We start from the raw sequence: 14709 nt of genomic DNA on the forward strand, positions 1-14709 counted from the left end.
GACACACACATGCAAAATGTTGTATATATTCAGATATAGATATATTTACGTTTTTTTAATAAGTAGCATTATACACATTGTCTTGCACTACGCTTTTTTTCATTTAACAATATATCTTGGTTACATGCACCCCTATGTTCAAAGCAGCACTATTCACAATAGCCAAGACATGGAAACAACCTAAATGTCCATCGACAGATGAATAGATAAAGAAGATGTGGTACATATACACAATGAATATTGCTCAGCCATAAAAAAGAATGAAATAATGCCATTTGCAGCAACATGGATGGAACTAGAGATTATCATACTAAGTGAAGTAAGTCAGAAAGAGAAAGACAAATACCATATGATATCCCTTATACGTGGAATCTAAAATATGACACAAATGAACTTATCTATGAAACAGAAATGGGCTCACAGACATAGAGAACAGACTTGTGGTTGCCAAGGGGAGGGGTGGTTGGGGAGGGAAGGATTGGGAGTTTGGGGGTAACAGATGCAAACTATTATATATAGAATGGATGACAACAAGGTCCTACTGTATAGCACAGGGAACTATATTTCAAATCCCGTGATAAATCACAATGGAAAAGAACATACATATATAAAGAATGTGTGTGTGTGTGTATATATATATATATATATATATATATATATATATATATATATATTATATATCTGAATCACTTTGCTGTACAGCAGAAATTAACACAATATTGTAACTCAACTATACTTCAATTAAAAAATAATATATCTTGGAGAGCTTAATATTATACGTGCATTTTTTGTTTCTGGAATGACACATGAAGGCCAGTATTGGTGACAAAACTTTGGTGTGTAGATTTTTATAGTTTTTGAATCATGTGAATGTAGTACTTACTCCAAAATGGCAATAAATAAATTAAAAAATGAAGAAATACATTATTCTTTTCTTTTTCCTCCCAAGGTCTAATATGGAAGTCACATGTAGAAACTACACTTTACTAACATTTTTGGGGGGCGGGGTTGTGCATTGCGCGCGGCATGCGGGCGGGATCTTACTTCCCCTACCAGGGATCAAACCCCTGCCCCCTGCAGGGGAAGTGCAGTCTTAACCGCTGGACCACCAGGGGAGTCCTATATTTTTATTACCTTTTCTCAAGAAGAAATATTTAGCCCTAACTGAGAATGTTGTATAGCGTGTACCTTTTAGTTTTGTCATATCTCTAAGAGATACATACTCTTCCTTGTCAAAGACTGGGATCCTTAGACAAGAATGGTTGCTTTTAAAGTTAAAAGATAATAGACAAAAATTGCATAGAGATAAAATCAGCCCAATAATGCCTTAAATAACCCATAATTTTGTGTACATTACTCTATAGACAATTTTATCAGCTCCTCTAAATTTATTAGGCATTGTTTTTCTATGGTCCTCAATTAATTCTTCAATTATTTCCTCAGTGGGGAATCCCTGCTAAGCAAAACTTGTAATGGAATGAACATTTTGTGGGAGAATGAAACATGAATCAAGCATATCAGTTAACAAAGTTCACAGCCAGGAAAATGCTACTGAGGAAGCGGAGAACAGGGGGGATTAGAAGGAATTACTCAACTGAGTGATGAGTAAAGAATTAACTCACCAAAAAAGAACATTTACTCTTCATATGCGCAGCACACCGACGAGGATGGGATTCGAACCCACGCGTGCAGAGCACAATGGATTAGCAGTCCATCGCCTTAACCACTCGGCCACCTCGTCACACACGAGACTTTTTTTATTCAACTTCTTCCTGCAGTACTTCCAGGCGTTTTATAGCAATGCATCTAATCGCTCTTTTCCTGGATTAATCGTCACAACCACAGTGTGAGTCAGGTGTCAAAGTATATTTCACAGCCACCACAAAACTGATGCACAACACTTGGAGTGGTGAATTTACTTGGCAAATACCTGATAACAGGTGGAACCAGGCCTGACACACGTTGTTGGACACAAGCCAACCCTGGCTGGCCGACTCAGCTCTGCGTGCCGGGGAGACACACACCCGGACGTTCACAGGGTCCCTCCGCCGCTGCATTCTGCATTCGAGGGACTGATTTCCCCACCTCCTGATCAGAAATCCCCGGATTCCCGTTTTCTGAGTGGTACAAGAATCCCGGCTCTGCGATTCCTTTCCATTTGCTTTTGTGATACGCCCGCCAGCCTGGAGACGCCCTCATTTGTCTTTTGTTATCCACTTTAGGACTTGGCATTGATCAGTCTATGAAAAATCAGCAACGCATGAGAACGTGTTTTGGAAAAATGTAGACAAGAGAAAGAGCCCCAATGGGAAGATACTTGTATCATAGCGCAAGAGCGGCTTAGCTTGACTACTATTAACGCTGGGAAGGGCCGGTGGGGCGGGTAATCCCTGATGCAGGAGGCAGGGTGCAGGTGCTGGTTGTGGCTCTTTCCTAAGCCCCACTAGGGAGGCCGGACTGAGTAACCCCTAACGTCCCCTGCAGCTCTGACAACCTCTGTGATAAAATAACCATCAAGAATCCCGGGGGCCCAGGTTCGATCCCTGGTGGGGGAAATAAGATCCCACAAGCCGCACGGCGCGGCAAAAAAACAAAAACAAAAAACCTCTTCCACTCGTGAGAGTTTGTGTACTTTTAAATATTTAGTGCAGAATTTTGGAGGTTGAATTGTTCTTTTCTACAAAAATGTTGTTGCCTTTTTCCTCTCTACGAAATCTCTTAGCTCTGTTCTCAGCTTTGTTGGGAGCGACTCTTCTCTCTCACCCCAGTTCACCGAATTTCAAAATATCTTCGATCAGCACAAAACCTTTAGAGGTACTTCATCCGCAATACTGAATGAAACAATATTTGTTCCTTTGAGTATTGTTACACTTTGAGTCATCCGCTACCACTCACACTTACCTTTCAGAGACTCAAAGGCAAGCTCATTTCACACCAGTGACTTCAGAACTGTTCCTAGTGGAAGCCTCGAGCGGGGGCGGGGGGGGGGAGGGGGGCGGGGGTGGGTTTCTGCAGTCAACTAAGAGCTTCGGTGAAGTTGGACTTAGACCACTCTCGCTACAGCAAGAGGGCAGGGAATGTATTTGTTTTGGTCTTAATACACCAGTGTCCGTGTAAGCAAACGATAACTATTGTTAACAGATTTAATACCAAATCTAAGCCTTAGAATTAAGGCTCCTAGAAAGGATATTTTCAATTAATTAAAACTTTTGGGTTAATAATACTATTTTTTAAAAAACCATAAGGTTACGATGAGTATTAAATTAGTTAACATCAGTGAAATGCTTAGAAAATTGTCTTGCACGTGGATGGATCTAGAGACTGTCATACAGAGTGAAGTAAGTCAGAAAGAGAAAAACAAATATCGTATATTAACGCATATATGTGGAACCTAGAAAAATGGTACAGATGAACCGGTCTGAAGGGCAGAAATAGAGACACAGATGTAGAGAACAAACGTATGGACACCAAAGGGGGAAAGCGGCGGGGGGGGGGGGGGGGGGGGTAGGGGGGGGCGGGCGGGGGGTGTGATGAACTGGGAGATTGGGATTGACATGTATACAGTGATGTGTATAAAATGGATGACTAATAAGAACCTGCTGTATAAAAAAATAAATAAAATTCAAAAATTCAAAAAAAAGATTAAGAAAATTGTCTTGCAAATAGTAATTGCTGTGTAAATCATTTGATATTATGGTAGTTGTTTTTATTACTAACAAAATAAATAAGACACTAATAATTAATTACCTGAAATTGTATTCAACACGAAAAGAAAACCCAGTAGGGGGAAAAAACAAAACAAAACAAAACAAAAAACAAACAAACCCATGTATGGTCGGAATTCCGTGGCGGTCCAGTGGTTAGGACTCGGCGCTTTCACTGCCATGGCCAGGGTCCCATCCCGCAAGCCGCGGCGCGGCAAAACAAACGAACAAACAAACAAACAAAACCCAAAACACTTATGGTCAATTCACAAAAGAAAATCAAATGGTTAATAAACGTGACTGAGGATGCTCCACCTAACTCATGTAAGGACGTGACATTTAAAGCAATAATATATCATTCTCCTTCTCCTACTCCCACTTTAGATTTCTGAAATATTGTCCACGCGAGCGTAAATCGGCCCAATCAGACTGAAGGACAATTGCATAAGAACTATTAAAATTTATGAAGTTCATATCCTTCCTTTCTTCTTTCCCTCCCTTCCTCCCTCCCTTCCTTCCTTCCTTCCTTCCTTCCTTTCTTCCTCCCTTCCTTCCTTCCTTCCTTCCTTCCTTCCTTCCTTCCTTCCTTCCTTCCTCCCTCCCTCCCTCCCTCCCTTCCTGAAACCCAATAGTCAACCTACTAGCAGAGAATTATGCTGGAGAAATGCCAACACTAGTGTGAAAAGTATGTATACACACACATTATATATATACAGTGGAGCACTACTTTTTAGTTAAACTATTAAAAACTATCCAATGTCCACCAAATGTAATATTGAGTTAAATAACTTATGATTAAGCAAAACGTTAGAGCAGTATGTGTTCATTAATAAGACTAATACATAACTACATGTAGTAACTTACAAATAAATATTTTCCCACTGTTAGGTTTTTTTTTTAAAGGCAAGTTGCAGAACAGTATGTATAGTATTTTTGTTTATTTTAGACGATAGACTGAGAGAGTAGATATTTAATATCAGTGAAGGCCATTTAGCTTTAACCTCAATTTTATGAAGCCCCCCAACTTAGACTTTTCATGTTGTCTTCAAAGGAGTATTATGTATGTATGTGTATATCTATACACATATTATATAAACAATTGTTTGTTTCTTTTTTGAGTTAACTGAAGGGTCTTAAACATATCTCGATATCTTCCAACCTTATTTGGCATTTCTTTATTTTTTATATACTGGTAATGAAGATGACATGAACCTTTTGCAAATTCTGGAAGGCTCTGATTGATATAAAACTAAAATATCTTGAAGGATGTATACAAATTGTAAACAGCTAGTATCGAAACTTTAAACTTTTCTATGTTAAAACATTTTTCAAGATTTTTTTCTTTACCACGAGTACATGTTATTTAGTAATTTACTTTTTTAAGTAAAGAAAAATTTAAACAAGTTTTTTTTTAAAGACAGGAGAGTGGTGAACAGAGCCAAATCCTACTCATAAATGGAGATATTAATTAAGAAATGACCACTAGGGACTTCCCTGGTGGTGCAGTGGTTAAGAATCCGCCTGCTAGTGCAGGGGACACGGGTTCGAGCCCTGGTCCGGGAAGATCCCACATGCCGTGGAGCAACTAAGCCCGTGTACCACAACTACTGAGCCTGCGCTCTGAGCCTGTGAGCCACAACTAGAGCCCACGTGCCACAACTACTGAAGCCCACGTGCCTAGAGCCCGTGCTCCCTAACAAGAGAAGCCACCACGATGAGAAGCCCGCGCACCGTAACGAAGAGTAGCCCCGCTCACCACAACTAGAGAAAGCTCGCGTGCAGCAACGAAGACACAACGCAACCAAAAATAAATAAATAAATTAAAAAAAAAAAAAGAAATGACCACTAGATTTAACAACAACAATTTTTACATATGATAAGGTAGAGTGTCATCATAATATCTTACAGGTCAAGGTTACACTACTTGTAAGAGGTCTGATTCCACAGACTACTTCAGCACAGCACAATGAAAGCATCCTTTTCATTGTGTTCTATAGCGTAGTGATTGTAATAGCTGTTTTTGTACCTCAATCTCCTTCCTGGGCTTTCCTCCTACCAAAGCTTCATAATCTCACGTCTTACTTCTCACCGAACTACAGAGGATTGGAGCTTTATGTCCCCACCTTTTCTCAGAGGGATCTGGTTTCACTTTCCATTTCCACAGGTAGAGCATACAATTTCCAGAAAAATATATTTGACTACAAAGCTCTCTGAAGCAGAGTCTGAGCAGAATTCCCACTTGGTGCCCTGCATTAGCCCCTTTCCCTCATAACCTGCTTATCCTCCTGATCCTTCAGCTCTGAGGACCTTCAGATCTCATTGTCCTCTGTGCCTGTTATTCTATTTTTTCTCTCCTTCCCTACATGTACAGATGGGGCCAAATCACTGAGTGGTCTGGGGACTTACTGTTGAAGCTTGGAACCTCTCTGTTTAGATCATTTCTAATAATCTATAGTAGCAGCAAGTCTGCCAGGAAACAAATTTGTACTTTAAGCATGATAAAATCACACCATCCACCATCTATGTACCCATTCTCTCAACAATTATTTAACAAATGTCTTTTCTATTCCAGGCACTGTGCCATGCACAGTGTGCACTGTCTATGGGGGAAGACAGATATTTAGACAAAAAAGAACACAAAAAGGTATATGATCACAAATTTTGTTAAAGGATATGAAAACATAAGAGTGTCATGAGAAAAACCATGGGGGGAGAATTAACATTAACTGGGAAATTAGGAAATGTGTCTCTTAAATAGATATCCTTTAGATAAATAGGTGATATTTAGGATAAAATCCAAGAGAAATGTAGGGGACAAGGAGGCAGAAAGTGAAGCAAAGGGTATTCCAGGCAGAGTGAAAAACATGTGTGAAGTTCCCAAAACAGGAAGAACTGGGAAAATTAGGAAAATTGAGAGAAGCCCAGTGTGACCTGAACAGAAGCGAGCAAAGGAGACAGTGGGGAAATGGCACTGGAGAAGTTGGCCAAATCAATACAGGCCTTGAACACCATGTTTAGGATTTGAAATTTTTACCCAAATTGCAATGGGAACATATTGGAGCTTAAAAGTAGAGAAAGAATGTGATCGGTTTAATATTTTTGAAAGATCATTCTGGATGCTCTGGAGAGAACAGGTTGAATAGATTTGAGCAGATCCATTGGGCAGCCATGGCAGCAGTCAGCATGAAAGATGGTTGGTGGCTTGGGCTAAAAGAATGACTACAGGAATGGAGAGAGGTAGATGAATCCAAGATATATTTTGGAGATAAAATTGTCGGGACCTGGTGATGATTTGGATGGATACACACTGTGAGGGACAGGTAGGGTGACTAACCACTGCTGGATTCTGGAACTTTTTTGTTTCATCACTGAAAGCCCTGCCTCTCTGGTAGCACCCTCAGTCCCCAGCAAACCCAAACATCTGGTAACAGGGAAGGACAAACGATGATTCTCATGCTTCTGACTTGAGTGATGGAGCAAATGGAGAAAGCGTTTATTGAAATTGGGAGGATTGGGGGAGTAACAGGTATTGTGGGAATGACAATTTAGCTTTTGTATGTTAAGACTGGACATAACCTCATTAAGCCAGATGTCTGAGGTAGAATATTTTTTCCTTCATATTAGAGTCAGCTGATGAATTTTGATTTTTAAAGGACTGTAAAAAAAAAAAATCGGATTTATATCCATAATGAGTAACTTCTTTCCTCTTTCAAGATTTTAACTACAAATGGTAAAGATTCTGGAATTTTTTCTTTCTTGCTATAAAACTAATTCACAGGAAATTATTTGGTGATTCCTTGGTTTATTTCCGATTTTTAAATGATTCTATTCTTTCCTTTATCCATTTATTTAAAGATTTTTTTTTTGATGTGGACCATTTTTTTTAAGTCTTTATTGAATCTTTGTTACAATATTGCTTCTGTTTTATGTTTTGGTTTTTTGGCCACGAGGCCTGTGGGATCTTAGCTCCCAGATCAGGGATCAAACCTGCAACACCTACATTGGAAGGTGAAGTCTTAATCACTGGACCACCAGGGAAGCCCTGTCCATTTATTTAAATACTGCAAGGTTAACTTGTACAGATTAATTTATTCAAAAGAAAAGGGAAGCCTCCAAACAAACAAACAAAAAATTCCTCCAAAAGAAAAAAACCCTAAAAAAAAAGAAAAGAAGAGAAAAAACTTTTAAGAAAACCTCCAATCTTGCAAAAGCTTTGACAGCCAATTTGTTTGAATCCACATTAATTGGAATAAAAATAATTGTTTAGTTGATGTCTTCTTAGCAAAAGTGAAATTCTTAGCAAAAGTGAAAGACTTAAGGTCAGTCTTGAAAACTGAAGATCCTAAGTGCAAACTTCTATAAAGAGAGTGTGTTTTGACTAAAACAATGTCTTAGGTTAAAAATAAGGAGAAATATAAAACCTAAGGAAAGGAGACTTTTAGGAGACAATAGCAAGGCATTCAAGGAGAGCTGAGAAGTGAGGGAAGATACGCCACACTGCCAAGAACATGAATATTTAGGTGACTCGGTTCTTAAACAATGTTGCTGATTAAGTGCAAATTAATAAGGATAAAATAAATATTTAACATTGATCCTTAGAAGGAAAATTATTTTGCTGACCATGTAAAGCAAAACTCACCCCACCAACTTTGTGCAATGGAATTGTTCTCTTGAGCCTTTAAGATCATTCTAAGAAAATTAACACACTGATCAAAATACAATTGGACAAAACAAAGGAATCTGAAGAAGCCATTTCCCTCCTGCTAGCCATCCCCACTAAATAAGCAGGGCATATATTTAGAAATTCTCTCTCTCTTACATACTGAAGTCCTTATGGATAAAATTATATGATGCCTGGATTTTCTTTAAAATACAGGAGAAAAAGGTCGGGAAATATAAATAAATAAATGAATAAATAAATAAATAAAATATATACATATACATATATATAGGGAGAGAGATTGGCAAAAATATTGCTAATTCTTGCAGTTAGGTGATGAATATATTAGGCTACGTCATATCATTTTCGTTATTTTGTGTATTTAAATGTCCATAATAAAAGTTATAATATGTTTAACTTCACTTTATTGCATAAATATGCCCGATGTCATGGTCCCTGCAAGGAAGAATTAATGCAGTGGTCAGGGAGAGTACAAGTAAATAAGCAAAGACATATATAACTGCTGACAAGAAAAGGTGAGGGAGGGGTTAATATCCTATTTGTCGGAAACTCCTTATCGAGAACCTAAAGGCATGCAGGTAAAACTGCAAAATTGAAGAGCGTCGCCGTCCACGGGTTGACAGCTGCATGAGAAGTGCTCACCCGCCCGCAGGCCCCAAACCTTTCCACCCGACGGTGAAGACCCCTCGCCAGCAACGCCCCCGCGCTCTAAGCTTTAGCTTTTACTTTATTCCCTGGAAAGCGCAGACGGTTGTGGAGCACAAGCTGGTGGCGACGCTGCTAAACCGGACATGCTCCTTGTTGGGGGAGGTGGGGACCTCTCTGGAGGTTTACAAAATTCCTGGTTTCTGTCTTCTAACGTCTTTCATAGCTGGGTAATAATAATAATGGCAAACTCCTACACAGAGCCCACTTTGCCTAGTCCACTCCTAAGTGCTTTACACGCATTAATTAAGGGAATCCCATAGGAGACGCAAACTATTTTATATAGAATGGGTAAACAACAAGGTCCTACTGTATAGCATAAGAAACTATATTCAATATCCTGTGATAAACCATAATGGAAAAAAAGTGTGTATATGTGTGTGTGTGTGTGTGTGTGTGTGTGTGTAGCTGTATCACTTTGCTGTACAGCAGAAATTAACACAACATTGTAAATCAACTGTACTTCAATAAAATAAATTTAAAAAATTTAAGGCAATCCCAACACCGTCCTGGTAAGGTGGGTGCCTGCCGAGGTCCTCACGCAGAGTTGCCGGGATGCGGTTTAAACGGGGCAGTCTGTCTCCATAGCCCATGCTGTTAACTACCACGCAGTATTTCAAACGCGAAAATGTCAAATTATTTTCCCCTAAAATTCAATGGAGACGCGATCATGTTTGATTGAGTGGTTTGTTTTAGGCTTGAGAGGGAAGGGAGAAGGGGAAACCAGTGGTGTCAAAAGTCTTAAAGAGAAACAGAACACTGGGAAAACCAGAAGCCATTCTTAGGACTTAATTTGTCAAATAACAAACCAAAAGCCGGGAGACAAAATCTGCTCAGTGCGGAGGTGAAGGCTTCCCTCGATTTTTCTGGAGATTTTTGAAGGATATTGCTCTGGGCTTCGGTTCTCTAGACGGAGAAAGCTGTGATTGTAACTAGCTCTACAACGCGCTCCGCTTGGCTCTTCTTGCCCTGGTCACAATCCCCACTTCTATTCAGATCAGTTGCCTAGAGCTGAACCTTTCCCATCTGAAGGAGAATCTTAGCTAATATTTCAAAAACTGAGCCTCTTTGCATCCTGAAGGGAACTGGGGACCAGGTACTGACCACCCTCTCCGAGAAGTATGTGACCCCAGGCGCACGGAGAAGAAAAGTCAAGGAGGATAACGTCAATTGTAGGGAATTTCGGCGGCGGTGACGTGATTGCAGCCTTTCTCGCTCCCGCTGGGATAGGCACTTGAGCTTCTGAAATCAGTGTAGGTTGTGAAATCCCAGGAAAGCAGCCCGATCCCTCCCTTTGGCTGTATCCCTCCCGTTCTTTCTGTACGTAAAGTGTTAATAGAGGATCTTGGAATTTCAAAATAGTCAAAGCCGGGACATAGGGGACGATAGGGTGGATAATGACCAGGCAAAGGATCCAACAATTTCCCATGCTAACATCTGGATCCTAGCAGGGCCATTCATCCACCCAACTAGCTTTCGGAGGTTCCCAAGACCACAGACCTTTCTTTCAAATTGCCCTCCTTCCCTGTTTCCAGGAGACCAGATATAGGGAAAATCTGGTGGGGAGCGTGGCTGACTTGTCTTCTTACCTGGGAATGCTAATGAGCTGGATGCAGGAAGAGCTTCGTGGAAATTTGTCCAGTGCAGGAGCACTCCCTGTGTATTGCTTGGACCTTGAGATTAAGACCCCTATCTTTCTGCCAAGTGAGACCTTCCCTGTAGTTGAAGGAATTGCTTTCCCAGAGTCTCTGATGAATCAGTGCTCACTTGTTTGTTTTTTAAATTTAAGTATAGTTGATGTACAATATTATGTAAGTTACAGGGGTACAATATAGTGATTCAAAATTTTTAAAGGTTATACTCCATTTATAGTTATTATAAAATATTGACTATATTCCCTGTGTTGCACAATATATCATTGTAACTTCTTTTTTACATGATAGTTTGTACCTCTTAATCCTCTACCCCTACATTACCCCTCCTCCCTGTACTCTCCCCACTGGTGACCACTAGTTTGTTCTCTGTATCTGTGTTCCTTTTGTTATATTCACTAGTTTATTTTTTAGATTCCACATATAAGTGATATACAGTGTCTTTCTCTGATTTATTTCACTTAGCATAATACCCTTCCAAGTCCATCCATATTGCTGCAAGTGGCATTATTTCATTGTTTTTTATGGCTGAATAATATTCCATTGTATATATATACCACATCTTCTTTATCCATTCATCTGTTGATGGATACTTAGGTTGCTTCCATATCTTGGCAACTGTAAATAATGCAGCTATGAACACTGGGGTGCATGGTATCCTTTCGATTTAGTGTTTTAATTTTTTTCAGGTATATACGCAGGAGTGGAATTGCTGGGTCATATGGTAGGCTTACTTTCCCACAGTCTCTGATGAATCAATACTACTCAGTTGTTTTCTTCCCTACACTTATTTTTTAAATGGATATTTCTTATTTTAAAAAGAAATTATAAACATTCCTGAAATTCTACCTTTAACATCACTTTTAAGAGAATACAAAGCTCTCATGTTCCTAGAGTTAAAGAATAGAATCCCAATAAAACCTCTTTCCATTTTCAGGAAGTGACTAGTTGTCCTTATTGAGGGTCTTCAGAATCCCTTACAAGATTTTACTGTCTGTGGGTAAGGCTGTGCCTTATAAAGGACTTGTTTTGGTTGATAACCCAGTGCTGAAGGCTGGGAACCAATATTTTCACTGAGATAAGAACCCCTTATAAGAAGTTACTTTAAACTTTGACACTGTGCCATACAATCCAGAGCAATCTACAGATTCAGTGCAATCCCTATCAAAATTCCAATGGTATTTTTCACAGAAATAGAACAAACAATCCTAAAATTCATATGGAACCACAAAAGACGCCAAATAGTGAAAGCAATGTTGAGAAAGAAGAATGAAGCTGGAAGCAACACACTTCCTGATTTCAAACTATATTACAAAACTATAATAATCAAAACAGTATAGTACTGGCATACAACAGACACACAGATCAATGGGACAGAACAGAGTCCAAAAATAAACCCATGCATATATGGTCAATTAAGTTACAACAAAGGAGCCAAGAATATACAATGGGGAAAGACAGTCCCTTCAATAAATAGTGTTAAGGAAACTGGACCATCACATGCAAAAGAATGAAACTGGGCCACTATCTTACACCATACACAAAAATTAAGTCAAAATGGATTAAAGGCTTGAATATAACACCTGAAACCATAAGACTCCTAGAAAAAACATAGGGGGTAATCTCCTTGACACTGGTGTTGGTGATGATTTTTTGGATTTGACACCAAAAGCAGAGGCAACAAATGCAAAAGAAAAAAAAAAGTGAGACTACATTAAATTAAAAAGCTTCTGCACAGCAAAGGAAACCATCAACAAAATGAAAAGGCAACCTAACTACCAAATGGGAGAAAATATCTGCAAAATCACATATCTGATAGAGGGTTAATATCCAAGATGTATAAACAACTTATACAACTCAAAAGGAAAAAAAAGAAAAAGATTAAAAAATGGGCAGAGGATCTGCATAGACATTTTTCCAAAGAAGACATACAGATGGTCAATAGGTACATGAAAAGGAGCTCTATGTCACCAATCATCAGGGAAATGCAAATTAAAACCACAAGGAGATATTACCTCATACATGTTAGAATGGCAATTATCAAAAAGACAAGAAGAAAGTGTTGGTAAGGATGTGGTGAAAAGGGAATGCTTGTACACTGTTGGTGGGAATGTAAATAGGTGCAGCCACTATGGAAAACAGTATTGAGATTCCTCAAAAACTAGAACATGATCCAGCAATTCCATTCCTTGGTATTTAACCAAAGGGAACAAAAACACGAACTCAAAAAGATATCTGCACCAGTCCGCAATGCCCCTCCCGCCCCTGTTCACTGCAGCATTATTTACCATAGCCAACACATGAAAGCAACTTAAGTGTCCATCAATAGATGAATGGATAAAGAAAATGTTGTGTGTGTGTGTATACAGTTCAGCCATAAAAAAGGAAATCTTGCCATTTGCAACAACTTGAGGACATTATGCTGAGTGAAATAAGTCAGAGAAAGACAAATACCATACGATCTCACTTATATGTGGACTCTAAAACAACAAGAACAAACCAAACTCACAGATATAGAGAATAGATTGGTGGTTGCCAGAGTTGGGAGGGTAGGGGTGAAATGGGTGAAGGGCATCAAAAGGTACAATCCTCCAGTTATAAAATAAATATCATGGGGATGTAATGCACAGCATAGTGACTATAGTTAATACTGTACTGTGTATTTGAAAGTTGCTAAGAGAGTAGATCTTAAGTGTTCTCATCAAAAGAAAAAAAATTTGTTAACGGTATGTGTTGATGGATATTAACTAGACTTATTGTGGTGATTCACAGTATATACAAACATTGAATCGTTTTGTTGTAGATCTGAAGCTAATATGTTACATCAATTACATCTCAAAAAAAGTGTTGGACTTGTGGCGATTCACACTTGAGTTGGGTTTTAAGGACTGACACAACATTTAATAACTTTTGATGCTCCCATATTTGCCATTTCTTTTAAGAAAACATTGTATTTATCTGGATAGGCTGGAACCTGGAGATAGTTAAATATCGCTGGCCTGTAAGAGAAACGACACTTCTATTCACCATGGAAGTGAGAGGTAAAAACTATAAAAAGAGACAATGGGAAACATTCTCTATGACCAGGGAAGTTTCAAGAGTCTTATATTCAGAGGATCAGAGGCAGTAGAGCAGAAAAGAAAAGCGAAAAGAATGACAAATTCGCAGACTAGATAGCCTAAGGGAGACTTAAATTCACCAAAATTTTTACCACAGCTGGGCCAGAGTTTCTTTCTATTGACAGGGAATTATGTTGCCCTACAAATACTGTAAATCTAGTAGAAGTCAGAAGCAGTCACAAAAATGAGGAAATATTCTTCCAGTACTTGAAAACTATCATCAGCTTCAGCAAAGTCCCTCACTACATTGACTGAGGGAGGTAGGCAGTGCTGAAGCTGAAAGAGGTTTCAGTTGTATAAATATACTTTGTAGGAGATGGAAAATGCTGGAATGAAAGGCTTGTTTTCCCCTCTTCTCTTTTGTCCTCTGTTGTGAGCTCAAGGAGCTGTGTTCACAATAGAAATGTATGCTCTGTGCTTTAGCCATGATGGCCACACTAGATTTTGATGTACTGGGGGCCCAAACCTCTATGCCCTCCATATCACTTAGAATATAACATGTCCTTTTTCACCAGGAAATGCTAGTTCTGGGGGTGGGGATCAGGAAGGGTCTGCAGGCCACCCACTTATGGTCAGAGGCTTGGTTAGGTAGCCAAGGTGGGAGGGAAACAGAAACAACTCATCTCACACATTCTAAGCTCTTGGATAGTCCTGTGACCTCAACTGGTACTAAGAGAGGCAATTTCAACATTAGACTAGGCTAAGGCTAGTTAGAAATCAGAATGATTTGAAAAAGCAAAACATAAAAACTCATGAATTCAGTATAAAAAATGTATATTTTACAGCTGCCCTTGTGTACCTTTCATTGTATTAAATGACACTTCACTGCATTTAACAAAGGTAATCAC

At 39.1% G+C, this 14709-nt stretch overlaps 1 non-coding gene across 1 annotated transcript; it reads right to left on the reverse strand.

Annotated features, from left to right (window-relative positions):
* Positions 1-1659: 1659 nt before the first annotated feature.
* On the reverse strand, positions 1660-1741 carry TRNAS-GCU (transfer RNA serine (anticodon GCU)). Its single transcript has one exon. It is a non-coding gene; the product is annotated as a tRNA-Ser (tRNA).
* Between the last annotated feature and the right edge of the window lie 12968 nt (positions 1742-14709).

Source organism: Eschrichtius robustus, chromosome 12 (assembly GCF_028021215.1).
Source record: "Eschrichtius robustus isolate mEscRob2 chromosome 12, mEscRob2.pri, whole genome shotgun sequence".
Classification (NCBI taxonomy): domain Eukaryota; kingdom Metazoa; phylum Chordata; class Mammalia; order Artiodactyla; family Eschrichtiidae; genus Eschrichtius; species Eschrichtius robustus.